This window comes from Paramisgurnus dabryanus, chromosome 6 (genome assembly GCF_030506205.2).
Source record: "Paramisgurnus dabryanus chromosome 6, PD_genome_1.1, whole genome shotgun sequence".
Taxonomy (NCBI): domain Eukaryota; kingdom Metazoa; phylum Chordata; class Actinopteri; order Cypriniformes; family Cobitidae; genus Paramisgurnus; species Paramisgurnus dabryanus.
This window is the reverse complement of record NC_133342.1, coordinates 44,205,838-44,218,687: the sequence shown is the minus strand read 5'-3', so window position 1 is coordinate 44,218,687 and position 12,850 is coordinate 44,205,838. Positions and strand designations below refer to the sequence as shown.

The following is a 12,850-nucleotide window of genomic DNA, read 5'->3' as shown; positions in this document are numbered from 1 at the left end:
CAGCAGATTCAAGCAGTTGTATTTATGTACTTGTGTTTGTGCTAGAAAATATAAAAAAAAAATATATATATTTGTGAAAAAAAATTTTTACACACATGCAACTCTCATCGCACAGATGCACAAACTGATTTGCGAATGTACAAAATTTGTGTGTGACTTCACATACTTTGATGCAGGTGTTCAAGTAGGTTTTGCACCATATTTACTGTAGCAATTGTAGCAAAAAACGTGAGCTTGTGAGTTTCTTAATCTGTGATTTGTAAAATGGGATTTGTGCAGCTGCACTGAAGGATTTGTGAATGTGTAACTGTTGTGTTGTATTTGAGGGAAAGAAAAAAAATCTACAAGTTTGCAACTCTTCATCTGTGACTTCAAATTTACTGATACACATGTGTGGATTATCTCTACAAATACAAATTCCACTGTCACAGGTGTGCAGTTGTTTTGCACCAAATATACCTTCATAACGCTTCCGCTGCACCTCTCTGCTCGAGCACAGCCCGGACACGACTCAACCTACAGGCCCTGGCAAAGCAGGCCACTCTGATGTAGACTGTTGGCACCATGCCAATGATTCAGGTGTCTTGAATAAACTTGCAATTAAGAAATAAAGAACAGCTGCCTTTCCAATTATGGTGAAAACGGGATAACATTCTGCCAGCCTTTTCTCAGAGCCAGAGCCATGCAAGCCTTCAAGAAAAGGGCTCTTAGCAGAGGATGGTTTCGATCCATCGACCTCTGGGTTATGGGCCCAGCACGCTTCCGCTGCGCCACTCTGCTGAAGCGCACCCCAGATGGGACTCGAACCCACAATCCCTGGCTTAGAGGCCAGTGCCTTATCCATTAGGCCACTGGGGCTTTGGGGTGACGATCATGGACCATGTTCTGTTGGAACATCAACAAACACAGACATGCTACAATGGATTGCATGACATGTTGGGAGAACAGAGAACTGACATGACTTTGGACACGGTAACATCAGTTTTAGGATGTATGAGCCTTGTCAGAATGGCCGAGCGGTCTAAGGCGCCAGACTCAAGGTTGTCCGACCTTCTCAGTTTGTGAGGTTTCTGGTCTCCCAATGGAGGCGTGGGTTCAAATCCCACTTCTGACAGAAGGTTTTTGGCGAGGCATGATGAAACTATCATAGTTCTGGTGCAAATCTCATTCACAACAAGTTTTCAAATGTAAGCACTGTCATCAATTGGAACATCTGAAAGGGCCAATTTCAAACTTTCTCCTAGGAACGAATCTCATTTCCCACAACATGCTCTGAATTAATTCTTTCATTAACATCACGTAGGCAATGGGTGGATCTGAATGTGCCAATTTCATACTCTCTCCTAGAAATGTGCCACATCCATGGCATTGATGATCAGGCCCCTTTCTCAAAAGCGCACACTTGTTATTAATAAAACGAAGGTACCCATAAAAAGCACGCGTAGGCCTCATTTTCTGACCTTAAATCTGTAAATCGTAAATGAGCTTGAAATTGTGCGCAGCTGAACACTTGCGGAATTATAATCGATGCCTTTTTAATGCCACTGACATATAAAAGAGCGCCTGTCAATGTTTAAATCCTTTAAGAGCAGCAAAAATGGCTTATATTTCCAAATACCTACAGCAATCTGACAAGCAATAGCGCGTGCGCCTGCTCAGGCCCTGACATGGCGCTAGGCACTTTTCCACGTCAAAGACAGTTTTAAGAAATATGGACTTTGCCGTAGATTTTGGGGGACGCACACTTTACGATCAAATCTGTGCCTACGCGCGCTTCATAAATGAGTCACCAGGAGTCTTGAATAGGCTTGTAATTAAGAAAAAAAGTACAGCCGCCTTTCCAAAGATGAGGACTCATGGTGAAACGAAGTAATGTCTTGTCAGCGTTTTCTCAGAGCCATGCAGGCTTTTAACTAAAGGACTGCTAGCAGAGGATGGTTTCGATCCATCGACCTCTGGGTTATGGGCCCAGCACGCTTCCGCTGCGCCACTCTGCTTACACGCTCCAGGGCACGACTCCACCTAGCGTCCCTAGCTAAGAAGGCCACACTGATGTAGAATTTTGGCATCATGCCAAGGATTCAGGTGTCTTGAAAAACTCGTAATTAAGAAATAAGGTACAGCTGCCTTTCCAATAACGAGGACACGTGGTGTAATGACGTAATGTTTTCTCAGCGTTTTCTCAGAGCCGGAGCCATGCAGGCTTTTAATAAAAGTACACCTAGCAGAGGATGGTTTCGATCCATCGACCTCTGGGTTATGGGCCCAGCACGCTTCCGCTGCGCCACTCTGCTCGAGCACAGCCCGGACACGACTCAACCTACAGGCCCTGGCAAAGCAGGCCACTCTGATGTAGACTGTTGGCACCATGCCAATGATTCAGGTGTCTTGAATAAACTTGCAATTAAGAAATAAAGAACAGCTGCCTTTCCAATTATGGTGAAAACTGGATAACATTCTGCCAGCCTTTTCCTAGAGCCAGAGCCATGCAAGCCTTCAAGAAAAGGGCTCTTAGCAGAGGATGGTTTCGATCCATCGACCTCTGGGTTATGGGCCCAGCACGCTTCCGCTGCGCCACTCTGCTGAAGGGCACCCCAGATGGGACTCGAACCCACAATCCCTGGCTTAGGAGGCCAGTGCCTTATCCATTAGGCCACTGGGGCTTTGGGGTGACGATCATGGACCATGTTCTGTTGGAACATCAACAAACACAGACATGCTACAATGGATTGCATGACATGTTGGGAGAACAGAGAACTGACATGACTTTGGACACGGTAACATCAGTTTTAGGATGTATGAGCCGTGTCAGAATGGCCGAGCGGTCTAAGGCGCCAGACTCAAGGTTGTCCGACCTTCTCAGTTTGTGAGGTTTCTGGTCTCCCAATGGAGGCGTGGGTTCAAATCCCACTTCTGACAGAAGGTTTTTGGCGAGGCATGATGAAACTATCATAGTTCTGGTGCAAATCTCATTCACAACAAGTTTTCAAATGTAAGCACTGTCATCAATTGGAACATCTGAAAGGGCCAATTTCAAACTTTCTCCTAGGAACGAATCTCATTTCCCACAACATGCTCTGAATTAATTCTTTCATTAACATCACGTAGGCAATGGGTGGATCTGAATGTGCCAATTTCATACTCTCTCCTAGAAATGTGCCACATCCATGGCATTGATGATCAGGCCCCTTTCTCAAAAGCGCACACTTGTTATTAATAAAACGAAGGTACCCATAGAAAGCACGCGTAGGCCTCATTTTCTGACCTTAAATCTGTAAATCGTAAATGAGCTTGAAATTGTGCGCAGCTGAACACTTGCGGAATTATAATCGATGCCTTTTTAATGCCACTGACATATAAAAGAGCGCCTGTCAATGTTTAAATCCTTTAAGAGCAGCAAAAATGGCTTATATTTCCAAATACCTACAGCAATCTGACAAGCAATAGCGCCTGCGCCTGCTCAGGCCCTGACATGGCGCTAGGCACTTTTCCACGTCAAAGACAGTTTTAAGAAATATGGACTTTGCCGTAAATTTTGGGGGACGCACACTTTACGATCAAATCTGTGCCTACGCGCGCTTCATAAATGAGTCACCAAGAGTCTTGAATAGGCTTGTAATTAAGAAAAAAAGTACAGCCGCCTTTCCAAAGATGAGGACTCATGGTGAAACGAAGTAATGTCTTGTCAGCGTTTTCTCAGAGCCATGCAGGCTTTTAACTAAAGGACTGCTAGCAGAGGATGGTTTCGATCCATCGACCTCTGGGTTATGGGCCCAGCACGCTTCCGCTGCGCCACTCTGCTTACACGCTCCAGGGCACGACTCCACCTAGCGTCCCTAGCTAAGAAGGCCACACTGATGTAGAATTTTGGCATCATGCCAAGGATTCAGGTGTCTTGAAAAACTCGTAATTAAGAAATAAGGTACAGCTGCCTTTCCAATGACAAGGACACGTGGTGTAATGATGTAATGTTTTGTCAGCGTTTTCTCAGAGCCGGAGCCATGCAGGCTTTTAATAAAAGTACACCTAGCAGAGGATGGTTTCGATCCATCGACCTCTGGGTTATGGGCCCAGCACGCTTCCGCTGCGCCACTCTGCTTGAGCACAGCCCGGACACGACTCAACCTACAGGCCCTGGCAAAGCAGGCCACTCTGATGTAGACTGTTGGCACCATGCCAATGATTCAGGTGTCTTGAATAAACTTGCAATTAAGAAATAAAGAACAGCTGCCTTTCCAATTATGGTGAAAACTGGATAACATTCTGCCAGCCTTTTCCTAGAGCCAGAGCCATGCAAGCCTTCAAGAAAAGGGCTCTTAGCAGAGGATGGTTTCGATCCATCGACCTCTGGGTTATGGGCCCAGCACGCTTCCGCTGCGCCACTCTGCTGAAGGGCACCCCAGATGGGACTCGAACCCACAATCCCTGGCTTAGGAGGCCAGTGCCTTATCCATTAGGCCACTGGGGCTTTGGGGTGACGATCATGGACCATGTTCTGTTGGAACATCAACAAACACAGACATGCTACAATGGATTGCATGACATGTTGGGAGAACAGAGAACTGACATGACTTTGGACACGGTAACATCAGTTTTAGGATGTATGAGCCGTGTCAGAATGGCCGAGCGGTCTAAGGCGCCAGACTCAAGGTTGTCCGACCTTCTCAGTTTGTGAGGTTTCTGGTCTCCCAATGGAGGCGTGGGTTCAAATCCCACTTCTGACAGAAGGTTTTTGGCGAGGCATGATGAAACTATCATAGTTCTGGTGCAAATCTCATTCACAACAAGTTTTCAAATGTAAGCACTGTCATCAATTGGAACATCTGAAAGGGCCAATTTCAAACTTTCTCCTAGGAACGAATCTCATTTCCCACAACATGCTCTGAATTAATTCTTTCATTAACATCACGTAGGCAATGGGTGGATCTGAATGTGCCAATTTCATACTCTCTCCTAGAAATGTGCCACATCCATGGCATTGATGATCAGGCCCCTTTCTCAAAAGCGCACACTTGTTATTAATAAAACGAAGGTACCCATAGAAAGCACGCGTAGGCCTCATTTTCTGACCTTAAATCTGTAAATCGTAAATGAGCTTGAAATTGTGCGCAGCTGAACACTTGCGGAATTATAATCGATGCCTTTTTAATGCCACTGACATATAAAAGAGCGCCTGTCAATGTTTAAATCCTTTAAGAGCAGCAAAAATGGCTTATATTTCCAAATACCTACAGCAATCTGACAAGCAATAGCGCCTGCGCCTGCTCAGGCCCTGACATGGCGCTAGGCACTTTTCCACGTCAAAGACAGTTTTAAGAAATATGGACTTTGCCGTAAATTTTGGGGGACGCACACTTTACGATCAAATCTGTGCCTACGCGCGCTTCATAAATGAGTCACCAGGAGTCTTGAATAGGCTTGTAATTAAGAAAAAAAGTACAGCCGCCTTTCCAAAGATGAGGACTCATGGTGAAACGAAGTAATGTCTTGTCAGCGTTTTCTCAGAGCCATGCAGGCTTTTAACTAAAGGACTGCTAGCAGAGGATGGTTTCGATCCATCGACCTCTGGGTTATGGGCCCAGCACGCTTCCGCTGCGCCACTCTGCTTACACGCTCCAGGGCACGACTCCACCTAGCGTCCCTAGCTAAGAAGGCCACACTGATGTAGAATTTTGGCATCATGCCAAGGATTCAGGTGTCTTGAAAAACTCGTAATTAAGAAATAAGGTACAGCTGCCTTTCCAATGACGAGGACACGTGGTGTAATGATGTAATGTTTTGTCAGCGTTTTCTCAGAGCCGGAGCCATGCAGGCTTTTAATAAAAGTACACCTAGCAGAGGATGGTTTCGATCCATCGACCTCTGGGTTATGGGCCCAGCACGCTTCCGCTGCGCCACTCTGCTTGAGCACAGCCCGGACACGACTCAACCTACAGGCCCTGGCAAAGCAGGCCACTCTGATGTAGACTGTTGGCACCATGCCAATGGTTCAGGTGTCTTGAATAAACTTGCAATTAAGAAATAAAGAACAGCTGCCTTTCCAATTATGGTGAAAACTGGATAACATTCTGCCAGCCTTTTCCTAGAGCCAGAGCCATGCAAGCCTTCAAGAAAAGGGCTCTTAGCAGAGGATGGTTTCGATCCATCGACCTCTGGGTTATGGGCCCAGCACGCTTCCGCTGCGCCACTCTGCTGAAGGGCACCCCAGATGGGACTCGAACCCACAATCCCTGGCTTAGGAGGCCAGTGCCTTATCCATTAGGCCACTGGGGCTTTGGGGTGACGATCATGGACCATGTTCTGTTGGAACATCAACAAACACAGACATGCTACAATGGATTGCATGACATGTTGGGAGAACAGAGAACTGACATGACTTTGGACACCGTAACATCAGTTTTAGGATGTATGAGCCGTGTCAGAATGGCCGAGCGGTCTAAGGCGCCAGACTCAAGGTTGTCCGACCTTCTCAGTTTGTGAGGTTTCTGGTCTCCCAATGGAGGCGTGGGTTCAAATCCCACTTCTGACAGAAGGCCTTTGGCAAGGCATGATGAAACTATCATAGTTCTGGTGCAAATCTCATTCACAACAAGTTTTCAAATGTAAGCACTGTCATCAATTGGAACATCTGAAAGGGCCAATTTCAAACTTTCTCCTAGGAACGAATCTCATTTCCCACAACATGCTCTGAATTAATTCTTTCATTAACATCACGTAGGCAATGGGTGGATCTGAATGTGCCAATTTCATACTCTCTCCTAGAAATGTGCCACATCCATGGCATTGATGATCAGGCCCCTTTCTCAAAAGCGCACACTTGTTATTAATAAAACGAAGGTACCCATAGAAAGCACGCGTAGGCCTCATTTTCTGACCTTAAATCTGTAAATCGTAAATGAGCTTGAAATTGTGCGCAGCTGAACACTTGCGGAATTATAATCGATGCCTTTTTAATGCCACTGACATATAAAAGAGCGCCTGTCAATGTTTAAATCCTTTAAGAGCAGCAAAACTGGCTTATATTTCCAAATACCTACAGCAATCTGACAAGCAATAGCGCCTGCGCCTGCTCAGGCCCTGACATGGCGCTAGGCACTTTTCCACGTCAAAGACAGTTTTAAGAAATATGGACTTTGCCGTAAATTTTGGGGGACGCACACTTTACGATCAAATCTGTGCCTACGCGCGCTTCATAAATGAGTCACCAGGAGTCTTGAATAGGCTTGTAATTAAGAAAAAAAGTACAGCCGCCTTTCCAAAGATGAGGACTCATGGTGAAACGAAGTAATGTCTTGTCAGCGTTTTCTCAGAGCCATGCAGGCTTTTAACTAAAGGACTGCTAGCAGAGGATGGTTTCGATCCATCGACCTCTGGGTTATGGGCCCAGCACGCTTCCGCTGCGCCACTCTGCTTACACGCTCCAGGGCACGACTCCACCTAGCGTCCCTAGCTAAGAAGGCCACACTGATGTAGAATTTTGGCATCATGCCAAGGATTCAGGTGTCTTGAAAAACTCGTAATTAAGAAATAAGGTACAGCTGCCTTTCCAATGACGAGGACACGTGGTGTAATGATGTAATGTTTTGTCAGCGTTTTCTCAGAGCCGGAGCCATGCAGGCTTTTAATAAAAGTACACCTAGCAGAGGATGGTTTCGATCCATCGACCTCTGGGTTATGGGCCCAGCACGCTTCCGCTGCGCCACTCTGCTTGAGCACAGCCCGGACACGACTCAACCTACAGGCCCTGGCAAAGCAGGCCACTCTGATGTAGACTGTTGGCACCATGCCAATGATTCAGGTGTCTTGAATAAACTTGCAATTAAGAAATAAAGAACAGCTGCCTTTCCAATTATGGTGAAAACTGGATAACATTCTGCCAGCCTTTTCCTAGAGCCAGAGCCATGCAAGCCTTCAAGAAAAGGGCTCTTAGCAGAGGATGGTTTCGATCCATCGACCTCTGGGTTATGGGCCCAGCACGCTTCCGCTGCGCCACTCTGCTGAAGGGCACCCCAGATGGGACTCGAACCCACAATCCCTGGCTTAGGAGGCCAGTGCCTTATCCATTAGGCCACTGGGGCTTTGGGGTGACGATCATGGACCATGTTCTGTTGGAACATCAACAAACACAGACATGCTACAATGGATTGCATGACATGTTGGGAGAACAGAGAACTGACATGACTTTGGACACGGTAACATCAGTTTTAGGATGTATGAGCCGTGTCAGAATGGCCGAGCGGTCTAAGGCGCCAGACTCAAGGTTGTCCGACCTTCTCAGTTTGTGAGGTTTCTGGTCTCCCAATGGAGGCGTGGGTTCAAATCCCACTTCTGACAGAAGGTTTTTGGCAAGGCATGATGAAACTATCATAGTTCTGGTGCAAATCTCATTCACAACAAGTTTTCAAATGTAAGCACTGTCATCAATTGGAACATCTGAAAGGGCCAATTTCAAACTTTCTCCTAGGAACGAATCTCATTTCCCACAACATGCTCTGAATTAATTCTTTCATTAACATCACGTAGGCAATGGGTGGATCTGAATGTGCCAATTTCATACTCTCTCCTAGAAATGTGCCACATCCATGGCATTGATGATCAGGCCCCTTTCTCAAAAGCGCACACTTGTTATTAATAAAACGAAGGTACCCATAGAAAGCACGCGTAGGCCTCATTTTCTGACCTTAAATCTGTAAATCGTAAATGAGCTTGAAATTGTGCGCAGCTGAACACTTGCGGAATTATAATCGATGCCTTTTTAATGCCACTGACATATAAAAGAGCGCCTGTCAATGTTTAAATCCTTTAAGAGCAGCAAAACTGGCTTATATTTCCAAATACCTACAGCAATCTGACAAGCAATAGCGCCTGCGCCTGCTCAGGCCCTGACATGGCGCTAGGCACTTTTCCACGTCAAAGACAGTTTTAAGAAATATGGACTTTGCCGTAAATTTTGGGGGACGCACACTTTACGATCAAATCTGTGCCTACGCGCGCTTCATAAATGAGTCACCAGGAGTCTTGAATAGGCTTGTAATTAAGAAAAAAAGTACAGCCGCCTTTCCAAAGATGAGGACTCATGGTGAAACGAAGTAATGTCTTGTCAGCGTTTTCTCAGAGCCATGCAGGCTTTTAACTAAAGGACTGCTAGCAGAGGATGGTTTCGATCCATCGACCTCTGGGTTATGGGCCCAGCACGCTTCCGCTGCGCCACTCTGCTTACACGCTCCAGGGCACGACTCCACCTAGCGTCCCTAGCTAAGAAGGCCACACTGATGTAGAATTTTGGCATCATGCCAAGGATTCAGGTGTCTTGAAAAACTCGTAATTAAGAAATAAGGTACAGCTGCCTTTCCAATGACGAGGACACGTGGTGTAATGATGTAATGTTTTGTCAGCGTTTTCTCAGAGCCGGAGCCATGCAGGCTTTTAATAAAAGTACACCTAGCAGAGGATGGTTTCGATCCATCGACCTCTGGGTTATGGGCCCAGCACGCTTCCGCTGCGCCACTCTGCTTGAGCACAGCCCGGACACGACTCAACCTACAGGCCCTGGCAAAGCAGGCCACTCTGATGTAGACTGTTGGCACCATGCCAATGATTCAGGTGTCTTGAATAAACTTGCAATTAAGAAATAAAGAACAGCTGCCTTTCCAATTATGGTGAAAACTGGATAACATTCTGCCAGCCTTTTCCTAGAGCCAGAGCCATGCAAGCCTTCAAGAAAAGGGCTCTTAGCAGAGGATGGTTTCGATCCATCGACCTCTGGGTTATGGGCCCAGCACGCTTCCGCTGCGCCACTCTGCTGAAGGGCACCCCAGATGGGACTCGAACCCACAATCCCTGGCTTAGGAGGCCAGTGCCTTATCCATTAGGCCACTGGGGCTTTGGGGTGACGATCATGGACCATGTTCTGTTGGAACATCAACAAACACAGACATGCTACAATGGATTGCATGACATGTTGGGAGAACAGAGAACTGAAATGACTTTGGACACGGTAACATCAGTTTTAGGATGTATGAGCCGTGTCAGAATGGCCGAGCGGTCTAAGGCGCCAGACTCAAGGTTGTCCGACCTTCTCAGTTTGTGAGGTTTCTGGTCTCCCAATGGAGGCGTGGGTTCAAATCCCACTTCTGACAGAAGGTTTTTGGCGAGGCATGATGAAACTATCATAGTTCTGGTGCAAATCTCATTCACAACAAGTTTTCAAATGTAAGCACTGTCATCAATTGGAACATCTGAAAGGGCCAATTTCAAACTTTCTCCTAGGAACGAATCTCATTTCCCACAACATGCTCTGAATTAATTCTTTCATTAACATCACGTAGGCAATGGGTGGATCTGAATGTGCCAATTTCATACTCTCTCCTAGAAATGTGCCACATCCATGGCATTGATGATCAGGCCCCTTTCTCAAAAGCGCACACTTGTTATTAATAAAACGAAGGTACCCATAGAAAGCACGCGTAGGCCTCATTTTCTGACCTTAAATCTGTAAATCGTAAATGAGCTTGAAATTGTGCGCAGCTGAACACTTGCGGAATTATAATCGATGCCTTTTTAATGCCACTGACATATAAAAGAGCGCCTGTCAATGTTTAAATCCTTTAAGAGCAGCAAAAATGGCTTATATTTCCAAATACCTACAGCAATCTGACAAGCAATAGCGCCTGCGCCTGCTCAGGCCCTGACATGGCGCTAGGCACTTTTCCACGTCAAAGACAGTTTTAAGAAATATGGACTTTGCCGTAAATTTTGGGGGACGCACACTTTACGATCAAATCTGTGCCTACGCGCACTTCATAAATGAGTCACCAGGAGTCTTGAATAGGCTTGTAATTAAGAAAAAAAGTACAGCCGCCTTTCCAAAGATGAAGACTCATGGTGAAACGAAGTAATGTCTTGTCAGCGTTTTCTCAGAGCCATGCAGGCTTTTAACTAAAGGACTGCTAGCAGAGGATGGTTTCGATCCATCGACCTCTGGGTTATGGGCCCAGCACGCTTCCGCTGCGCCACTCTGCTTACACGCTCCAGGGCACGACTCCACCTAGCGTCCCTAGCTAAGAAGGCCACACTGATGTAGAATTTTGGCATCATGCCAAGGATTCAGGTGTCTTGAAAAACTCGTAATTAAGAAATAAGGTACAGCTGCCTTTCCAATGACGAGGACACGTGGTGTAATGATGTAATGTTTTGTCAGCGTTTTCTCAGAGCCGGAGCCATGCAGGCTTTTAATAAAAGTACACCTAGCAGAGGATGGTTTCGATCCATCGACCTCTGGGTTATGGGCCCAGCACGCTTCCGCTGCGCCACTCTGCTTGAGCACAGCCCGGACACGACTCAACCTACAGGCCCTGGCAAAGCAGGCCACTCTGATGTAGACTGTTGGCACCATGCCAATGATTCAGGTGTCTTGAATAAACTTGCAATTAAGAAATAAAGAACAGCTGCCTTTCCAATTATGGTGAAAACTGGATAACATTCTGCCAGCCTTTTCCTAGAGCCAGAGCCATGCAAGCCTTCAAGAAAAGGGCTCTTAGCAGAGGATGGTTTCGATCCATCGACCTCTGGGTTATGGGCCCAGCACGCTTCCGCTGCGCCACTCTGCTGAAGGGCACCCCAAATGGGACTCGAACCCACAATCCCTGGCTTAGGAGGCCAGTGCCTTATCCATTAGGCCACTGGGGCTTTGGGGTGACGATCATGGACCATGTTCTGTTGGAACATCAACAAACACAGACATGCTACAATGGATTGCATGACATGTTGGGAGAACAGAGAACTGACATGACTTTGGACACGGTAACATCAGTTTTAGGATGTATGAGCCTTGTCAGAATGGCCGAGCGGTCTAAGGCGCCAGACTCAAGGTTGTCCGACCTTCTCAGTTTGTGAGGTTTCTGGTCTCCCAATGGAGGCGTGGGTTCAAATCCCACTTCTGACAGAAGGTTTTTGGCGAGGCATGATGAAACTATCATAGTTCTGGTGCAAATCTCATTCACAACAAGTTTTCAAATGTAAGCACTGTCATCAATTGGAACATCTGAAAGGGCCAATTTCAAACTTTCTCCTAGGAACGAATCTCATTTCCCACAACATGCTCTGAATTAATTCTTTCATTAACATCACGTAGGCAATGGGTGGATCTGAATGTGCCAATTTCATACTCTCTCCTAGAAATGTGCCACATCCATGGCATTGATGATCAGGCCCCTTTCTCAAAAGCGCACACTTGTTATTAATAAAACGAAGGTACCCATAGAAAGCACGCGTAGGCCTCATTTTCTGACCTTAAATCTGTAAATCGTAAATGAGCTTGAAATTGTGCGCAGCTGAACACTTGCGGAATTATAATCGATGCCTTTTTAATGCCACTGACATATAAAAGAGCGCCTGTCAATGTTTAAATCCTTTAAGAGCAGCAAAAATGGCTTATATTTCCAAATACCTACAGCAATCTGACAAGCAATAGCGCCTGCGCCTGCTCAGGCCCTGACATGGCGCTAGGCACTTTTCCACGTCAAAGACAGTTTTAAGAAATATGGACTTTGCCGTAAATTTTGGGGGACGCACACTTTACGATCAAATCTGTGCCTACGCGCGCTTCATAAATGAGTCACCAGGAGTCTTGAATAGGCTTGTAATTAAGAAAAAAAGTACAGCCGCCTTTCCAAAGATGAGGACTCATGGTGAAACGAAGTAATGTCTTGTCAGCGTTTTCTCAGAGCCATGCAGGCTTTTAACTAAAGGACTGCTAGCAGAGGATGGTTTCGATCCATCGACCTCTGGGTTATGGGCCCAGCACGCTTCCGCTGCGCCACTCTGCTTACACGCTCCAGGGCACGACTCC

The 12,850-nt window shown here is 46.3% G+C and overlaps 13 non-coding genes across 13 annotated transcripts; 7 read left to right on the top strand and 6 right to left on the bottom strand.

The window, feature by feature from the left end:
• Window positions 1-1,002: 1,002 nt before the first annotated feature.
• On the top strand, window positions 1,003-1,114 carry trnal-caa (transfer RNA leucine (anticodon CAA)). Its single transcript has 2 exons — window positions 1,003-1,040; window positions 1,069-1,114. It is a non-coding gene; the product is annotated as a tRNA-Leu (tRNA).
• Window positions 1,115-2,590: 1,476 nt separating this feature from the next.
• Window positions 2,591-2,663, bottom strand: trnar-ccu (transfer RNA arginine (anticodon CCU)). The gene has a single exon. It is a non-coding gene; the product is annotated as a tRNA-Arg (tRNA).
• Window positions 2,664-2,807: 144 nt separating this feature from the next.
• On the top strand, window positions 2,808-2,919 carry trnal-caa (transfer RNA leucine (anticodon CAA)). Its single transcript has 2 exons — window positions 2,808-2,845; window positions 2,874-2,919. It is a non-coding gene; the product is annotated as a tRNA-Leu (tRNA).
• Window positions 2,920-4,395: 1,476 nt separating this feature from the next.
• trnar-ccu (transfer RNA arginine (anticodon CCU)) lies at window positions 4,396-4,468 on the bottom strand. The gene has a single exon. It is a non-coding gene; the product is annotated as a tRNA-Arg (tRNA).
• Window positions 4,469-4,612: 144 nt separating this feature from the next.
• Window positions 4,613-4,724, top strand: trnal-caa (transfer RNA leucine (anticodon CAA)). Its single transcript has 2 exons — window positions 4,613-4,650; window positions 4,679-4,724. It is a non-coding gene; the product is annotated as a tRNA-Leu (tRNA).
• Window positions 4,725-6,200: 1,476 nt separating this feature from the next.
• Window positions 6,201-6,273, bottom strand: trnar-ccu (transfer RNA arginine (anticodon CCU)). Its single transcript has one exon. It is a non-coding gene; the product is annotated as a tRNA-Arg (tRNA).
• Window positions 6,274-6,417: 144 nt separating this feature from the next.
• On the top strand, window positions 6,418-6,529 carry trnal-caa (transfer RNA leucine (anticodon CAA)). The gene is made up of 2 exons: window positions 6,418-6,455; window positions 6,484-6,529. It is a non-coding gene; the product is annotated as a tRNA-Leu (tRNA).
• Window positions 6,530-8,005: 1,476 nt separating this feature from the next.
• Window positions 8,006-8,078, bottom strand: trnar-ccu (transfer RNA arginine (anticodon CCU)). Its single transcript has one exon. It is a non-coding gene; the product is annotated as a tRNA-Arg (tRNA).
• A 144-nt stretch (window positions 8,079-8,222) lies between these two features.
• Window positions 8,223-8,334, top strand: trnal-caa (transfer RNA leucine (anticodon CAA)). The gene is made up of 2 exons: window positions 8,223-8,260; window positions 8,289-8,334. It is a non-coding gene; the product is annotated as a tRNA-Leu (tRNA).
• A 1,476-nt stretch (window positions 8,335-9,810) lies between these two features.
• On the bottom strand, window positions 9,811-9,883 carry trnar-ccu (transfer RNA arginine (anticodon CCU)). The gene has a single exon. It is a non-coding gene; the product is annotated as a tRNA-Arg (tRNA).
• A 144-nt stretch (window positions 9,884-10,027) lies between these two features.
• Window positions 10,028-10,139, top strand: trnal-caa (transfer RNA leucine (anticodon CAA)). The gene is made up of 2 exons: window positions 10,028-10,065; window positions 10,094-10,139. It is a non-coding gene; the product is annotated as a tRNA-Leu (tRNA).
• Window positions 10,140-11,615: 1,476 nt separating this feature from the next.
• trnar-ccu (transfer RNA arginine (anticodon CCU)) lies at window positions 11,616-11,688 on the bottom strand. The gene has a single exon. It is a non-coding gene; the product is annotated as a tRNA-Arg (tRNA).
• Window positions 11,689-11,832: 144 nt separating this feature from the next.
• Window positions 11,833-11,944, top strand: trnal-caa (transfer RNA leucine (anticodon CAA)). The gene is made up of 2 exons: window positions 11,833-11,870; window positions 11,899-11,944. It is a non-coding gene; the product is annotated as a tRNA-Leu (tRNA).
• Window positions 11,945-12,850: the final 906 nt, after the last annotated feature.